Here is a 19193-nt window from a genome sequence, read left to right on the forward strand (position 1 = left end):
GTGAAATTGGATATTTGATTTCCAGTGTCTTTGATTTACTGCTTTTACTTTAGAACTGAGCTCGATTTAAAATATCTATTGGCTTGTTAAAAAATGTAATTCGTTGAAATGCCTAATATAAACTTTAGATTTTTTTTTCTTTCGAATTAAATTTACTTATTCGTAGAGTGGCAATAAAATTGTTCACGTATTGGAAATTAAACAATTTATTCCAAAATGTCTACATCTCGTTTAAAAGCTGCCTTTTTTCTTAAATTTCAGCTCGCGGTTCTTGAAGTTTTGGACAGTATTAATTCCGTATACGTAATCTTAAATACGTTCTTCTAACCACCTTCCCTTCTCTTCAATCTTCAAATTAAAATAATCAACCTATAATATGAACAGTAATATTATGGATGCCGTTCTTTACTTTCTATATAGAAATTTATTCCAATACTTGACGGTATAACATCGTACGGAAAAATTCGTCCAATTCGTGCTCGCGTATCAATTAATCCTAAAGTGACTAGATATTTTGGAGGTGTAATAAAGTAGAATTTCTACTGAATAAAATATCCGAGTCTATTTAAATAACCACAGATCCAAAAATTAGAAATAATTTAGTTTGTTCCATAAATTCGAAAACAGAAGTTTGAATAATAGTACTTTATTGAATGCGGTTTAATTCTAATTACTTTTTGATTCGAATGAAAGGAAGTAATCGGCTAGATCAGGGATAGTAAAAGGTTTAGAAATGTAATCGAGTTAATTAATCATTGGAGACATTGTCTTTAGCTGCAGCTATTTTGAACGTATATGAAAGTAGACAAACTTAGTATTGCATTTCTCATCCTTGGATGCATAAAAAAAAATAAACAAAACAATCGGTACAGCTTTAAAGTAAAGGTTGTTTCATTCGTGGGCAAATTTAAAAAAAAAAAAAAATAAGCGCGGGATTATCTTTATAATTCATTGTCTTCGAAAACTTAAACACTAAACTGCTAGAAGCCCATTTGTACAACTTTAAACTTTATGAAAGCTTCCAAGACGCATTGAGTGTTTTGATTGAATACGGAAGAAGCAATCTCTGGATATTCTACAAAAGTGGCTTTCAAGTGACGAAAGTGCCATAATTATGTGGATTTTACTTGGTATAGTCTAATGATATACGAAAGAGCCATAGCGATTATTTTCTTTTGTCGTTTCTGAAAATATACAGAATGAATATTTAATTTGATAAGCTTCTGGGGTTAAAATAAGCTTAAGAGATCATTAAACTGCCCCACTCGTACCTGGAAGTTTTGAATTCATGGGATTCTTTACTCGTTTAAAAGAAACGCAACCTCACAGAGATTATCAACGAAACAAATCCTGTAGTTATTGGAGCAGCTTCCTGTAGACTCTTCAGGTGTTTGTTGGATGAACACCTGAATGAAACAACGCCTTTCCCTTTATGTGGAATGACTGCCTTTTCAGCACTTGGTGAAAAGTGTGTTGATAGCAGCCATCTGGATGGCCAAGGGACTTTCTCTCTGTTCCGTACAGACGCAATATCAGTAAGTTATACTAATAACTGTCGTATCGAAATGAAAACTGGATGCAATAATTTATCAATGCTAATTAGAACTATAAAAATGTACTTTATTTCATTAGTTTTTCATAGGGTGGACAACTTACCTGTGTCAATGCCGTTTTGTTTGACAAAGGCACAACTTCAATCACCAGTACATTTTTCTCAGTTCCATGTACATGCTATCCCTGCGCCAATGCTGGATGCGAGTAAGTATTCTCTTAAGACGACATCATCAAAGTACAAGAAATTCAAGGACACAGTAAGTTTGCAAATTATATTAATAAAACTGACAAAGCGACATGGCTTTTGGAAACCAATTGTATTCGATTCGTCTCGAAAGTAAGCTTTCTGGAAACTGCAAAGAGAAGTGAAACATAATTTTCGGTAAATATTTATTGAAATATTTGTAACCTTTTGAATTACCGGTATTGAAATGCATGTTATACTATGATGGTTATTTGCATGTCATAACGTGGGTAGTACAGGGCCAGGAACTCTTAAATCGCTTATTCCAACACGCACCTGTAAAAAGACAAAAAATGATTCAATTTAATTGCTTTGCGTCTACATGAACTCGGGGAAACTTACTTTCTAGAATGAACAAATGTATTGCTATTTTTTTTAAAAATCAACATTTTTCGATCCTTTATAAATTGTAGTTAATAAACATGCTTCTTGGCAAGAGTCTCATTCGGTTTTTCTATTTTTCAAGGACCTAAATACGACATTCCATAAAATTGGAAATGCAACCGTCCAAAATTAAAATTGAATTTTCATGTTCCTTAAATGAAATTTCATGAACTTACCACTAAGCATTCTGTGGGTCGCTTCAAAGAGTATTCTAGCGTTTAGCGAGTAAACTTATTGTTATATTAAGTATAATCAACAATTATGCTTAATGGGCAATTACCAAATTAGATACACCACTTATTTTCCTATATACGCTTATAGCTCTCGCAAAAGATCTGGAAGTATTTTTTAAAACCAAATATTGAGATGAATTGTTTAACAAATGTATTTCAAATATTGATAATAGCTTAATTTTTTAAAAGGAATTGATGTGAGCTTTAAGATTTCCTGATTAAAACTGAAAACCTTTAACTTCTGTCAATGAAGTTGCAAGCAAATTTTTATCAGATTTTAGAATTTTCGACGTAGATAAAAGAGCAAAAGTAAAAGGCATATATTCTTGATTTCATATCACTAATCATTAATTTCTTTTCAGATGTTGAAAGGTTTTGAATCGAGTGATCACGGCACAGTAATATGGAGCTTCAAGCGCATATTAGAATTTGGATGCTATGGAATTCGACTAACAGATCAAAGATTTATTAAATTTATAAAGCCTGAAATATTAGTCAAAGCTTAAAGTATCAAGAATGTACAGGTACAAGTACAAAGAAAATTACCGGAATTTTAATAACGACCTGCACAGTAGATGTGAAAGAAATATTTCTAATTCCTGCATATTCCAGAAAAGGGGCTTATAAGTGACGAGTCCGAAATACGTTGATTTCTCATAGTCTGAGGTGGGGTGAAAACCATGGCCACTACTTCTTAGGCTGTCTTCAAGAGATGAGCAGAAAAAACAAATGAGAATTTCAGTTTTTAGAGTAATAATAGCAAACACTTTGGAGATATCAATTTTTAAATTATTTTATTTATATCTGAAAGTATTCTGACAGAATTCTTCGTGTTTACTCACGATGGAACGTCTTATAAATGGAAAAAGAGGCAGAATGTCCTGCAATTGATATTAGAACAGCGCGTTCTGCAAGGAATAAATTAGAGGCCACCTAATTGAACGGCTTAATACCACTCATCTCTGCAGTGAATAACCATTTCGGCTCTAGCAGCAAATTCTAAATATGGAAGATGTCTGGATTGGAGGAAAAAATGGTACTGAAGTGATATTGGTAAGTTGCACGAATTATGATAACTGCCAAATCGAATTGAAAATTGTATCCAAACACTTTTGATTATGAAATAATTAGACCTATAAAAATGTTATTTCATTAGGTATTCATAGGTCAGACAACTTACGACCATTGCATTTTTCCTTGGATAAAAGCGTGCCGTCACCATCATTAATATGGCTTTCTCGGTTCCATATGCAAATCATCAATACTCGGCAATTTCCTTAAGATAATTTGAAGTATCATTCTCATGGTAAGTTCTTGAATCATAATAAAATTATTAGAATAGCATGATATTCGGAAACTATTTTATTTGGACCCTCTAGAAAGTATTTCGAAGGCACAAAAAATACATAAACCATAGTTTCCAGGAAAAACTCGGGTTTTAGCTGCCTCTGAGCATAAGAACCGAATTAACATTCGTATTATACTGGGAGATCAATTTCTGTAAAAAGATGTCGAAGTAATTCATTGTCCAAAAATGGAGTTGGCCTATATATGCTTCCTTCTTGTCAATAGGGAAATGTATGATCAAACATCTGACATGTTCCTATGAAAGATAAGCAAAAAATGTTTCTGAATAATTGTCATTTCTCCGCTAAAATTATTTTTGGGGCCAAACCAAACGTATTGCAGCTGATATTTAAAATTCTCAATCCTTCATTAATCGCAGTTACCAGCATATATTAATCAGTAAGGCGAACTCATTTGATTTTCAAGTATATAAATGGCAATCTAGAAAATTCATTTGCAATCTCTACGAAAGGAATTGTGCTCATATCTCAATATCGGGCTTTTCTTTTTTTCCCCCTCCACTATGCAAGGATGCGTTCGGCGCTTTTAAGCGATTCTGAGAATTTCGAGAGCCTGGCAAAATCTACCATATTCTAAAATCTAAACAATAATTATCGGACGCTTTTGGAGCATTCATTATTTTCCATTTCTGACTTTCGTAGAGAATAAACACGCATGTTTCAGAAGATTCTGGAATAATTTTTTTAAAAAATGCTTAATCAATTTAAAATTGTATTAAAATGGTTAGTTACATTTTCATAATGCGAACTATTTGTGGGAAAAAAAATCCTAGATGTAGTAGACTCCGCTTCAATTGATAACAATGAAACAATTTTTTCAGATTATTGAATTATTGGAGTGGATTTAAAGATCAAAATTTATTTTATATTCTGGCATTTAATGGCATTCTCGATCGTTTGATTTAATCCATTAATTTAATATTTTCAGATGTCTACACGTTTTAACCCAAGTGATCACAGCACAAGATACCATTTGGAGCTTTCAACCTTGCAATTAGGAGCCTTTTCAATGGAACTAATGGAGATCAAATTTCTGCACCTGAGTTTGTAAAACTCATTTTGGCTTCACCTAAATTTATTGGTGCCAAAAATAGTGCCTTTCTATTCTAAGAGCAAGATACTGAATATTTATAATTTTTCCCAACTTTGCAAAGCTTGAAATGTTCAAAATATCTAGGATTCAAAAGAAGCGTTTGGCAATTCAATCAATATTTCATCTTTAAAATTGTCTGGAAGCTTTTATTCTTATGCCAACTTTAAAATATTGATCTTAATTCATTCCCTTAAAACGTAATTTGTTTTTAATTTTTGCGAAATAAGTATTTTAAAAATCTACATTGGTGAAATGGTTTTTTAACATGGATAACTTAATATTTCGTAGTGGATTTAATTTTGCTAGTAATATAAACCAATTTTCCAACAAGAGTGGATGTTGGATTGACATTTCAGATAAAATTCGCCTTAAAATTGCTATATGGTTATTAATCTCTTATTAGAGCTCAAGTTGACAAGCAGAGCCACCATTGACCCAACAATATAGGCAGGAATAGCAATTGTTATGAAATAAAAACATTCATTCGCCTTGTGTATTACTTCATTGCGAGTGGAAAATGAATCTTTTCGCCATGAGATTTGTTATTTTTAATCACCGATTACCATAGCAAAATTTAAAAATGTAAATTTTTTTTCTGTAAAATGATCTGTTTATTTTACCTACGTAGTTTTCAAAATTTAGTCTCTTGGTATCATTTTTTACTGAACGTCAATGCTCGTGAAAACAATTTTATGATCTTGTCCATATCTAGAACTCGCTTTGTGATTTATAAAATGAGTTATCAAATAATTCAATATGTTCTTAAGACCATATGTATATGATTATCGTATATTAAGGAATTTTCCTTTCATAATCTTGATATTCGCCTTTTGAAATGTTTTAAGTGTGTAAAATTATTTTGTTTAATATATGTATATTGCTTTATGCTTAATTTCAGTTATGTTTTCAAAGATATCTAAATTTAAAAAAGAATTTTGTTCTCAAAGTAAATTTTCAAGTTATGAAATTTGCTATAATATGCATGTTCGGCTAATTTAAAATATACGATTAGTAACTCTTGTCAAGAAAAATTTTTATTGTGTATGGAGGATAAATCAAAACGTATTGTTAGCATGCACTTTTGTCTTCATACATTGTTTGAAATTTCGAAAATATTTTCAATAAATGTAAATCAATCGTAAGTCTTGTATTTAGCACATGAAACAGTTTTGAATTTTGAAGAGATGTTTTATGGTAATACTAAAAATTTTATTACTTGACTTTTAAAACTATAAATATTCTTAAATTGTTAGAAAATAAACTTTCAGTTTCTTTTCATATGTAAATTTCATAATGCATCGCATTAATTGTTTCTGAACCAAAATTTAGACAACGTTAATGGTTATTAATTTAAATCTCTAACATTTCAGATTTTTTTACCGCAGTCTGTGTAGATATATTAAATCTGTTCGTTGCATCCATTTGCAATTATTTTTTAAATTAACATTTTATTTATTAAATGTTAAATAAAATAGTTACAGTAAGTGTAATGGTAAATTTAAAATTCTAGATATTTCGCTACTTCGACTATTAATTTTATGTAAAGTTTGCATCCGCGGATAAGGCATACTTTGATTGGCTCGGCCGGCCAGTCAATCAAAATATCCTTTGATTCTCAGAAAGCATTTGATCATCGTGCCTGATCACCACGGTGATCAGTATGCTTTTAGAGAAAATACGATGCTCTTGAATGATTAGTATAAAATAATATGCAAAAATTCTACGCGAATGTCTTTTATTAAAGGGAAAAAGTGAATGGATGCGATGAATGTTAAATAATCTAATTGTAGGGCAGATCGCTTTTTCTTTTCCAATAACATGAGAAAGTATAGGGTTCTGAACTATCAGCTTTTCAGTAATAGTAAATTTGTTAAATTCTTTTAATTTAATAGAATATTAAGCTTTCGCATATTCTATGATACATTACACATAGAAATAAAATTTTTATAACGAATTTTCTATTGAAATTCTGCCAAATACATAAACTTATATAAATGTGTTTTTCCTTAGTTATAGCAATTCATGCTGCATAAAATATTCCAACTCGTATGTTAATGTTAAACGAATGTTTTACTTATTAAATTGAATTCTTCTTAAGCCAATTTAATTTATGTAATAAGCCTTTGCTGTTTTCATAACTGTACTGGATTCTTCATGCATTTATACTGTGTTTTTTTTATGTTGTAATCTTGTAAATGACCTGTACTTGTATATCAAACATGCAAATAAAATTTTATGTACCTTGAATTCAATTTTGTATTTAACTTCTGAATATTATTTACTCCCCTGAACAGAAATTATTCGATGGGCGACTTCTCAGGAAAATTGTAAATTCAGTTTATGAATATGTTAGTTTAAGACGGTGCATACAACTAATTCGTTAGAATAATATTTAATTGACTCAAACGAAAAGTAGAAATGCACAAGATGAATTAATAGTTATTTGTTTATATCCTTTTCTTAAAATCCTTTTAAATAAAATTTATTAGAATTTGTTAATTTATTGATAAGATATGACTGATTAGAAAGCTGGTCATGCTTTAGAAATATAGTAGATTTCGGTGAATTCTAGTTTTTCTGTAGTTCTTTTTAACAATGTTTTTCATTAGAAATTTCAATGTCTTTGAGATTTATCTTCATCTGAATTGAAAGACAAAAATTAACTTTATTCCTCCCCGATCGCAAGTGGATAAATTTGGAAGGTTCTTTATTCGGGAAATTTTTGTGAATAAAACTCAACATTTTGAGAAATGGTGAATGAATGTTGCAATAACCTCGTGTTGATTGCTTCATTTTTTCTTCTATGGTGAACATGAAACCTTTTAGCAGCTGATTATTCAAAATTCTTGGGTATTAAATTTGGAAAAACATTTTCTTAAATATTAAATACAATATGCAATTTTCATTCGTTCTAAATTGTATTATATAATCGAAAAAATTGTTGAAATTACAATTAAAAATTCGGTATATAAGTTATGCATTAATTTTTATGTATGCAATTCTTACGAATTCACCAATAGAATTCGGAACTGAAGAGTCGGTTTATTTTCAAAAAATGCTTTGTATGAATTCTTGTTAAGCACTTACATAAAATTGCGAAACTCAGTTTACTTTGATACCTGTTATGAATTCTTATTTCAAATGCCTTCGTATTCTACTTTTTATATTGTAACAATTTTGTAAACCATCTGTTTTTGTATATCAAACTTGAAAATAAAATTTATGTATTTTTAATTCAATTTTTATTTAATTATCAAATATTTCCAGATATCTGTTAGTTTTGATAGTTAAATATTTTTTTAGAAACTACATTGCTAACATCTTCGTAGTCTAAATTTAAGATGGTATATACATCTACATCGTCCGAGAACTATTGAATTGATAAAATAAAGTGAGAATTCTTAAGATGAATTACTAACTTCTATCCCTTACTTCAAATCATTTTTTAGTTTCGTCTTAAATATAAATCGATAGCCAATTCAGCTTAAATGTAAATCAATCTTTACCTAAAATATTTTTATTAAACTAAATATCATTAGAATTTATTTGCAAGTTTATTGATCGATTATAAACATGACAAATTAGAAATGTTGATTCATTTCGCTGTTCTAATGATGGTATACATGAGAAATTAGCTGAACTGTTCATGCTCTAGAAATGCTATAAAATTTAGGAAATTCGAATTTTTCTTTATTTTTGAAATTTCTCTTTATTAAATTTTAAAAGGTTCAATTCGAATTCAATGTTTATAATTTACTATTTTACCTTTTTCTGTCTATACTTCGTGATCGTAAGTGAGTAAATTTTTGAGGCCTTTTACTTAAAAATTAATTACTATTTTTAAATTTTTTTGAATGTGTTGGATGTGAATTGTACAGTCTTAAGTTGAAGTTTCGTTTCACTATTATTCCTCCTTTTCCACTTTAAAATTTATTTAAAATAAGTGAATTTTTTTTACTGCTACTATATTAAAATCTTTTACTAAATATATAGAGATGTATTATGTACCTTTTTATTTAAAATCGTATTTTTACCTGGCTATGTAGATTTTTATATTCTTTTTATATATTGTGAATGATTAGAATTATGCAATAAAAATTCAACTCATTTCTCTGAGCTGCGAATTTGGCAAATCTTACTATATGAAGTTGTTCTACTCTTCATTGCTAAATTTTATAACGTATTTAAATTTTAATCAAAATATTTAATACATCTAAATATTTATCGAATATTTGGAATTTTTCTTCTTAAAGTAAAATCCCTGACTTTAACCAGAAATCGAAAGGCTATCTCCAAGTTTATATCCACATTTAAGCAGCCATAAAATGTCGTCGTGGAATAAATTTACCCTATAGATTTCTGAGTGTTGGATATTTATACAGCAAATATTGCAAAATATCCAAAGAATTTATTTTATACACCAAAATGGTTGAAAAATATTACTGTAAATATGTTACTGTAAATTAAATTATGACGTAAATGTAATTTTGCATAAATGCGCATTTGTAAAGGCATTTTATGCATGCGCAAGTTTAACAGTGTACATAATGGGAGAATTCTATTTAAAGAGTAAAATGAGCACCGATATCTAATATACAAATCAGAAAATTTTTAGTATGTATACTTAAACATTTATTTTAATAGAAAAATATTAATTCTCGTTAGTAATAGCTAAAACGCCTTTATCCAAAAAAAATTTAAAAAATAAAATCTACTAAAAATTTAAAAGCACTTGAAATTTTATATTTGACAAATTAAGTCTAATAGAAAGAAAATTCGAAAAGGGAATTTGATTTCATAGCTATAAAACTGAACATAGAATTTATAAAATTGGGTACCAATTTATTCAACATGTTTAAAAATGCTTGAATAAGCTCTTTTAGTGTACTTAATAAGCTACAGTATCAAATTTTTTTCGTTAATTGCAGTTGATTATATTTTAGTTTTAAAATAATGGTAGTCTAATAAATTAAATTTTGAAACCCCCGCTTATTTTACTGTTAAATAAACCTAGTGTACAATCGCGGAAAAATTGCCATCCAGATTTATTTTGGAATCAATTATCCTATGTGAAAAAGAAACACCTTACCTACCTTTAAAACTATCTTTTTCCATTCATTACTAAGATTTTCTCAAGGGCTTACCTACATATTTAAAATTGCACAAGCAATCTATATAGTATTTAAAATAAAATGGGGGGGGGGGGGGAAATGAACCAGTCACCCAGCTTGGTTCACTGATTCGATTTCGCCTGTTTCTATTTCGCGTGAAAAATCATGGTCCCTAGATAAGTTATCAGTAATGCTTCTTTCCCCCATCTACTCCCCTTTCAAAAGTTATCCAGTAATAAAACTATAACGCATCCCACCGATTATGTCAGTTTAAACTTGATAAACCTGACCGATTAATGTCAGTATTATTCGACAAATAATTTCGCCACTTCGAATGCATGTATAGATAATAAATCAATATGCTCTGTTTACTGTGCAGGAATGCTTTAAAACATTGTTGACTTGTTATGTTAAATACAAAGGACAGAACAAAATTATTTGTATGGTGCCTGGGAGCACTCTGTCCACTCCCTGTATGATATTCTGTCAGTTTAAGGGATAATGCACATTACATTGATAAAATTCTACTCTTTACTTAAGTATCTTTATTTGAAAATGGGAACTTAAACGTGGTTGCAATTCAATCCTAAAGTTGCATATCATTGTAGTGTGGTTGGCAATCTCTTGGTTTTCGACAGTTATCGATTCATATGTGTCTGAGGAAAATTATCTTGCACCTTTAACACCTTCCATGCTTGGCTGCGGTGGCCCTGTGATAAGGTCTCGGCATTGGAACCGAAAGGTTTTAGGTTCCAGACCCGATTCCGTCGAAGAACCGTCTTGTTAGCGGATCTGGTGCACGTTAAATCCGCCGGGGTCAAACGCTCACCCGCTGGTGTGGTGTGAAAGTTTGGAGAGGGGGTGCCAGCTCATGTGTCGTCCTCGTCATCTGACCGTTGTTCAAAATTACGAGGTCCGTCTCAAAATAGCCCTAGTGTTGCTTTAAAACGGGACGTTAATAGAACTAAACTAAACCAAACTGGTATGGTGTGTGAACGGGTGCCACCGTAGGCGGCTATTTTCTTTTAAGCTATTAACATAAAAGACTAATCAATATTTTTTTAAATCTTTTCTGAACTGTCATGTTCACAGACAAACGAAAAAAAAGACAGATAAGTATAATCTTACAAATATGTTTTTCGAACTCAACGAGGTCTGAAACGAAAACATTCGTCAAAATATAGAATCCAAATTTTTTTACGATTGCTATTTTTTCTGTTAGTATATTTCGTATACAAGAAAGCAAAAAATAAATAAATAATAATAAAAAAAAAAAAATGAAAGATGTCTAGGATAGTCTAGATGTCTTTCGCAATAAATGCGAAACTTTATTGCGAAAGATGTCTAGGATTCTGAAAAATTAAATGTTTCTGAATTAATGGGATAATCTCTGTCATTAACAATGAAAAAATTGATTGAATAATTAGTACATGTACATCAACTGAAGTTTTTCGTAAGAAGGTAATTTAAATTCATGGTCGTTTTATAACATTTATTACTCGCGTTATTTAAATGCTGTAAGATATAAAAATACTAATGATATATATGAAAGCGTTTATTTCTTTGAAAGTAAGCATTCTGATTAAATTTCTATAAATGCATATTTAAAGCAAATTATTTCGGTACTATTGTATGCTTGATTTTCATTTATTTTATGCAAGTAATTTGATTTTATTAAATGCTTTTAGTGAATTTACTTTTCATCATGCTAGTAAAAATAGAATTTTTTATTCAAGTTTTCTCTCACTTTCTGATGTTCTAAAATTTTGAATTTTTATCTACTAATATATTAATAAGAATATAAGGCTTAAGTTTTAAAATTTAATTATGAGTTAATTTATTTGTATAGTTAAACTTTGATTCCATAAACCTAGCACTATTTGGTAGTGAATTTGGTTTGTGAGCAAGGTCTATTTAATAATGTAATGCAAATTAAAAACGAAGTAGAAAGCAATTAAAATTTAAAAAGTCCGATTAGTAGTATACTGATACCAAAAAAATTGATTTGGTCTTTTTACTATACACCCGTGCGGTGTAAAATCTAACAGACTATGAAACGGATAATGATGCTTTATTCTCTTCGAAAACACAAAATATTGATAATGAAGCATGGACGATGCCTACTCTAAACAGCATTTGCAGAAATGAACAACGCACAAACAGCAAATCCTTATTAAACAACCACAAAAGTACAAAACGCTCAGACAGAACTTGTTGGAGATCAATATTACAAGGAGAGATTTCGTTCAACTCGACTTGCTGACTGGACTCGACTCTGCTTTTTTCCTAACATTTGTGGTAAGACATCGATTGTTCTAGAACAAATTGTGGAACTCGAGTCCTAATAGAGATACCACCAAGATTTTCAAATATTCTAGTGTCTTCATTTTGATCATCAGTTTTATCACCAAAGGCAATAACTCAACATTTATTCAGCAACCATTATCTGTGAAACTCTCTTCTTTACTATGAAACTACCTACTTATAAAAAAAGTATTACAAATTCGTAACAATACTAATAAAAATATACATGTAAAAACTGTTTCTATAAATTTGCTTGTTATTTTAAATCATTGCAGCAAATATTGCCTTGTTTTTATAAGGTGAATAATAACACATAACGTAGATAATATTTAAACATTGATTTCATTGATCATGACTTACTGACTAAGAACGCAAATATTTCTATGTTGGTAGTGTTTCAGCCATTAAAAAATAAATACTTCGTAGGATTAGCATAGAATTTCGGCTATCACTGAAATTTAATTTTAATATGTTGACGTCCATAAGCAGGATATTATTGGCAGATTTCGTCATGTCTGATGTGACATGTATGATGCAATGAACGTCGGCACACGAAAGATGGGGCACAGCATTTCCGAAGCAGCGATGAAATTTGGACTTTCACGCACGTCCATTTCAAATGTGTTCCACGAATATCAGGTTTCCGGTAAAACTTCAAATCTCCGAACAGTGGTGCGGTCACAAAAAGACCTTGACAGAACGGGATCAACGACGGCTGAAAAGAATTATTACACGAAATAGACTTCCAACACTTCCTCAAAATTGCTGCGGATATGAATGCAGTCCTGTCAGCAAGTGCCAAAATACGCACTGTTCAACGTATCTTGAATGATATGGACTTTCGCAGCCACAGACCATCTTGTATACCATTGTTGACTTAACGGCACAAGCTCGGAAGCTTGCCTGGGTTCCCCAACATCGTTTTTGGACTTTTAATAATTGGAAAAACGATGTCTGCTCTGACGAGTCACTTGTATTGGGTGGATAGTCATGTACAGTTACGGAGAAAACCCATGAAAACATGGATCTCTCATGTCTACAAGGAACTGTTCAAGATGGTGGAGGTTCTATGATGGTATGGGCAGCATGCAGTCGGTATAAAATGGGACCGTTGGTACGTCTATATTCGACCATAATAGGTCAGTGGTACGTTAACATCCTTTCTGACCACCTGCATCCGTTCATGTCCTGTGTGTATTTTGATGACACAGGACATGTGCATTTTGATGACACATGGGCAATTCTAAAAGTATAATGCGCCACGCCACAGATCTACTGTAGCTACCGAGTAGCTTGAAGAGCACTCTTCTGAATTTCGTTCCCTCTCTTGGTCACCTAATTCCCGACATGACCATTATCGAGCATATCTGGGATGTTTCGCAATGTACAGTCCTCAGGGGATTTCCACCTCTTCACAATCCAATAGTCTGGTTGACTGCCTTGCAGGAATAATGGTGTCAACTGTCTACAGAATATCTTCACAAATTAGTTGAATCCATGCTACGCCGTGTTGAGGCACTTCTGCGTCTCTTCACGATATTAGATTGGTGTACCAGTATGTTTACTTCCCACCAATATATAGGTGTATCAGTATATGCATTTCAGTGTATATATATATATATATATATATATAATTTCTTAATTCGAATTTATTTTTTCGCTTTGAAAACAGGTGAAATATTTTTTTTTAGAAAGCGTTGCTTTCAACCCTGTTGAATTCCTTCAAAAGTGTCTTATTTCCTTTCTAACAGTTTTCCCGTTCTAAATGTTATCATAAGAATAGCATTTTCAAGTTTCTGTTTATATTTGATGTAGAAAAATTGTTATAAGTCTGGATTATTTGCTCTGAAATGCACCTTCCTATCTATAAAATGCTAAATATATCTAAATGTAACCTAATCTCTAATATACCTGTCGATGTATCTGACACAAATCTAAATGTACCTGCAGATGTATTTGACACAGATACACCTTTATATATATATCTGTGTCAAATTTGGTAGCTCTAGGTTTAACTGTCTCCATTATAAAACATCAATATTTGCATACACACGGTTTTATTATATGCACGTATTTAGAAGTTTACCACGCGCACAAGTTTATTAAATACATCTACAAACTTATGAAACACAAATTCATGTTTGTTACATATACTTTCGTTTTCACTATTAATAAAGATATTCTACATATAATTCTAATAATTCGTACAGTATTAAAAAAATCTTAATCTTTCTAAATATTATCTTATCTATATAAATCAACATTTCCTCCAGAGTTTTGAGATTTTGTGATATAATATAGAAAAATAGCATATAACTGTCCAAACCTTCAGTTTATCTAATGAGATAATTCAGCACTTAGACTCTTGATATTAATTTATAAATAACTTGTGCTAAAAATTTACCAAGAAAAAGAAAATTTTGGTTATTAAAACTATTCTAAAAGGATTTTTCTTGATATACCATATTAGAACATACTCTTTACACACACATACTTTTAAACTGTAATAAGGCATCAGTTAAAATGGAATATTCAGTTAGTAATTATTCATTTGAAACCAAATAATTCGTGTCCCACATCTTTTAATGAAGCTTGAAGATTCTATTCATTTAATTGAGTACAATCAGCTGCCAAGAAGCTGAGAATTTGGAATAATCAGTCGGGCTCTGAGCAAATATCCTTCGGGAAAACGAATTGCATAACGAGTAGCGTTACCGTGGTAACAATATTAAAAGCGATCCAGAGAATGAATCTTTGAAGCTGCTCTTCGCTTTAAGTGAATTTTTTTAAAAACAATTTGATTACATATGAAAAAAATGATCAGCTGGTACAGGTTTTGATATATTGATCACATTGATTTAACATATTTATCATCAATTTAATACATCTTTTTTTTTGTATACATTGATATCTTTAATAGACAAATTTGAATTTTTGTTAAATTCAAATGGATATTTTTTCAAATATTTATTGATTCAAAATTTTATTGTTTATTAAATTTATGAAATAAAATTTGTAATAGGTAAATAATGATATTATTTGTTGCTTCAATATAGGAAATTTTGTTATTACAAACTCTTTTAATCCTGTTAAATTGTGACAAAATTAGATTTTTGAAAATTTTAGAGTTTAGATAAGAATGGTAGTTACAAAGTTTTGTTAATTTAAAGTTGAATTCATTCCTTTTATCGTAGACGCCAACTATTGTTTTATCATTAGCTATTTTGATTTTTAAATCCAGAAAGGTAGCCTCAAGTTGATTTTTATTTGTTTCTGTTAGAATTAAATCTTTTGGATAGCAACTAGTCACAATATTGGTATTATCTAAATTTATCAAAAGTAAATCATCAATATACTTCCACCCGTTTATTAAATTATATTTAATTATTTTCTTTCTCATAGTAATGTAGGAAAATATTAGCTAAAGTGCTTGAGAAAGCTGTTCCCATTGGAATGCCCTTTACTTGTTTATAAAAATTAAAATAAACATAGATAAAAATGTTTATGTTTAAAATAAACATAGGTAAATAAAATAATGCTACTCGATTTTTTTTTTATAAAATCCTGTGGAAATAGATTATAATTCAAAAAAAATAAACTGATTAATGTAGAAATTATTTTTTATGGCTACTTTACACATGGACAAGTGTACTAGTTTAATTTTAAAATAAAGGAAACAATAAAGGAGTAAACAATCGAAAGCAATGCAACATTGTAGATATGGCTTGACAGGTAGGTATGGCTTGTCCATTCTTGACTAGCTAAATAACACTTTTGTTATCTGGAATAATCAGTGTAGTTATTGTCTCAATAATCAATAAATATTTAAGTATTCAAAATGCAAAATCGATTGCAATCAGAAACATTTTTTAAATCCGATTTTCGACTATATAAGCTCTGAGAAATATTCTCAGTATTTAAATAAATCTATCGCATCCTAATTGCTGTATGAAATAAAAAACGCAGATGTCGAATAGGACTTCAAATTTTAAAAAAAGATGTCATGGTTATGGATTGCTATGTTGATAACTTATATAACCAGTTACCAATCTTATTCTGGCCAGTTATAAGACGGCCAATAAGAAAACGCATGCGCAGAAAGGGACTGATTTATGTTTGGCACAATTTCATAATATAGATTCAGGCATTCCAGACTTGGCTATAAATTGCCATTTTGGCGTTCCTGAATTTTTTTTTCACTGCGTATCGTATTAAAATGATGGAGATTTACATAAAGAAACATGGTAAAATAAAAAAAAAAGGTCAACATATCTTAATTTGGAAAACTATAGAAAAAATGCTAAATAAAATGAAACGCACACACACAACCCCGCATCAAAAAGAACAAGGAGTGAAAAATGTCGGAATTAATCTGTGATAAGTGATCAATTTTTTCATGCCCCCCCTCCCCCCCCCCAAAAAAAAAATTCAAATTCTACAAACGAATGAGTACTAAGAAAAAAATACAATACAGCGGCTGTTGTTGTCCCGTCGGGACAAGTACTTGCATGTACCGAACAGAATTTTTCAGCCTTTCCACACATGCGCTGTCTACTGGCCGTCTTATAACTGGCGGAGTGCAAACCCACCTTATAACTGTGTGTGTGTGTGTGTGTAATGATGTTTTAAGATCTAATTTGTTGTTGTTGTTTATAATGGCACTTGCCAAAATCTAATTTAACCTTAATTAATTTCCTAGTTTTCAGTTTAATTTAACCCATATTAACTTCATTCTAAAATTTCTCTTATTTCCTGATCCCATTCCCCTTTTTCTATTTAATTTATTCAACACGAGTTCTAAAATTGCTGAATCGGCTAAAAGCCGACAAGTTCCCACACTCCGAGTGAAGGGATAAAATACTGCCCCACAAACACATTCTTTTAAAAGATCCCTGTGTTTCCCTTGTCTAAATCGGAGCTTGTAGAGAAATCCCTATCAAACTTTCATTATTTATAAGCACTGTGAAAATTATTTTCCCTCGTTTTTACCTTCTTACACTTTTGTGTCGCGCTGTGAGTAGACGTGCCTTGTTCGCGCTTTCTCTGAATAAATCATGCCTTCCGGGAGAGAATGAAAATTCCAAGTGTCTTACCACTCTGCTTTCAAATTAATGGTTATATATACATTACCAACATTTATCGATACAAACTATATAAAATAATATCCCTTACTTCATTTCTCCTTTCAGCTATGCAAGCCTAACACTAACTGTTTCGAAATTAAGTGTTGGGATCCGATTAAAACGGATAGCCTGTATTTGTATAAACCATTTTTGCATTAAATATCACAGAAAGTTTGATCTTTAAAAAGACCTTTGATAACCTTTGGAAGTGTTATTTTCCTACTGCAAAGAATTACCTCTCTCCCTGAAAGTCAATTATTCAAATGTTTATTCTCGATAATTATTAGTTATTTTTCAGGCGGAACACTAGCTTAATGTAGTAGAAATAGATAAGCTTAGATTTCTACACTTGATGATAAGGAAATTGTGAGCATTGATTAGAGACATTGACTTCATCCAAACAATCCATTCAATTCCATCAAACTACCTCTTCAATTCAAGCTGTTGACGATACCAGTTAATAATGGCTATATTCAAAGTTAAGGGGCAGAGTTAAAAGGAGATTGTTGGATGAGAAACTTTTAGAAAATCAATGTTGTAATCTGTGTACTGTTATTTTCTTTGACAGCTTGGTTATTCTCCCAGTTAAAAAAAAAAAAAAAAAAAAAAAAAAAGTCTAGATGCAGTTTTAAAAGGAAGTCTTTTAAAATTACTTACTTAACATTTTATTTCTTTTCAAAGCTAGAAATATTGTAAACAAACAATAAATCTTATTCTTCTTCACTAGGACAGATATTTGGGTGAAACTGTGACAAAAATGCTAATAATATTTATAAACTGAATGCTATTTGTAAATTGCACGATGCATCGCCATGTAGCACGTATATTTTAAAAACGATACAAAACTTTCTATAATATAGATCTTTTGAACTACAGCTATAAACTTCAGCATGTAATTACTTTTTATTAAATAGTTGGAGATCACTAAAAAAGGTTTGTTTGTTTTTTTTCAAAATTTCATATTGAAATTTTAATGAAAAATTAATAGAAAAATTAACGTTTTTCCTTTATAACATTGGATACTACCTCGCATTAGTAATTTTAACACATCCTAAAATTTCGTTTTACATTATTTTCTTCATTTCAGTACATTTTTTTCACATTTTAATAATTTTTAAAAGCATTTTTAAAAAATATTTTATAATTATTAGAGGTGGTAGTAGAAGTTTATCATAAAGGGAGTAAGCATAATTTTCCCAGTTTAGTTTCAAAATAACTCATGATAATTAATTTTACTTTTAATAAAAACCAATTAAGTATTTATTACCTCTGTAAAATTCATCGCACTCTAAATTTTCTTTTGTACTCAGATACTGACCCTAATGTGTCTCTGACTGTTAAAAATTTGATAGAAAATATGATTTTTTGTATAAAACTATTCTCAGTTTATTTTACTGACCACCAAAACAATGTCAATATTTGAGTCCATTTTTTATGAGATGCATGAGATTTGATTACAATGAGATCTTATTCAAGAAAAAATATGGCCATATTTCATTCTAGATTTAAGAATATAGATTGAAAGACATATATAGCAATAAATCATTTAACTTTGTTGTATCATGATAAAGCAAATATTTATTCGGGTTTTAACAAGGAGTGCGTTTTCAACTACTTTGAATTTCGCTCGAATTTAACAAAATTCTTTAATTACTGGATATTTTTTTAATACCAATTAAGTATTTCAATAACAACAAAACTGTATTAATAGAACAGGACTTCAGTAATTTACAAATGCTTAATGCTAGATAAGGACAACATATGTAAAATATCTATACAT

General features: G+C 30.2%; 1 long non-coding RNA gene across 1 annotated transcript; it reads left to right on the forward strand.

Moving 5' to 3' along the window:
* The first annotated feature begins 2783 nt into the window (after positions 1-2783).
* LOC129961850 (uncharacterized) lies at positions 2784-5570 on the forward strand. The gene is made up of 3 exons (XR_008783840.1): positions 2784-3468; positions 3572-3721; positions 4711-5570. It is a non-coding gene; the product is annotated as an uncharacterized LOC129961850 (long non-coding RNA).
* Positions 5571-19193: the final 13623 nt, after the last annotated feature.

The sequence above is a fragment of the Argiope bruennichi genome, chromosome 2, assembly GCF_947563725.1.
Source record: "Argiope bruennichi chromosome 2, qqArgBrue1.1, whole genome shotgun sequence".
Taxonomy (NCBI): Eukaryota; Metazoa; Arthropoda; class Arachnida; order Araneae; family Araneidae; genus Argiope; species Argiope bruennichi.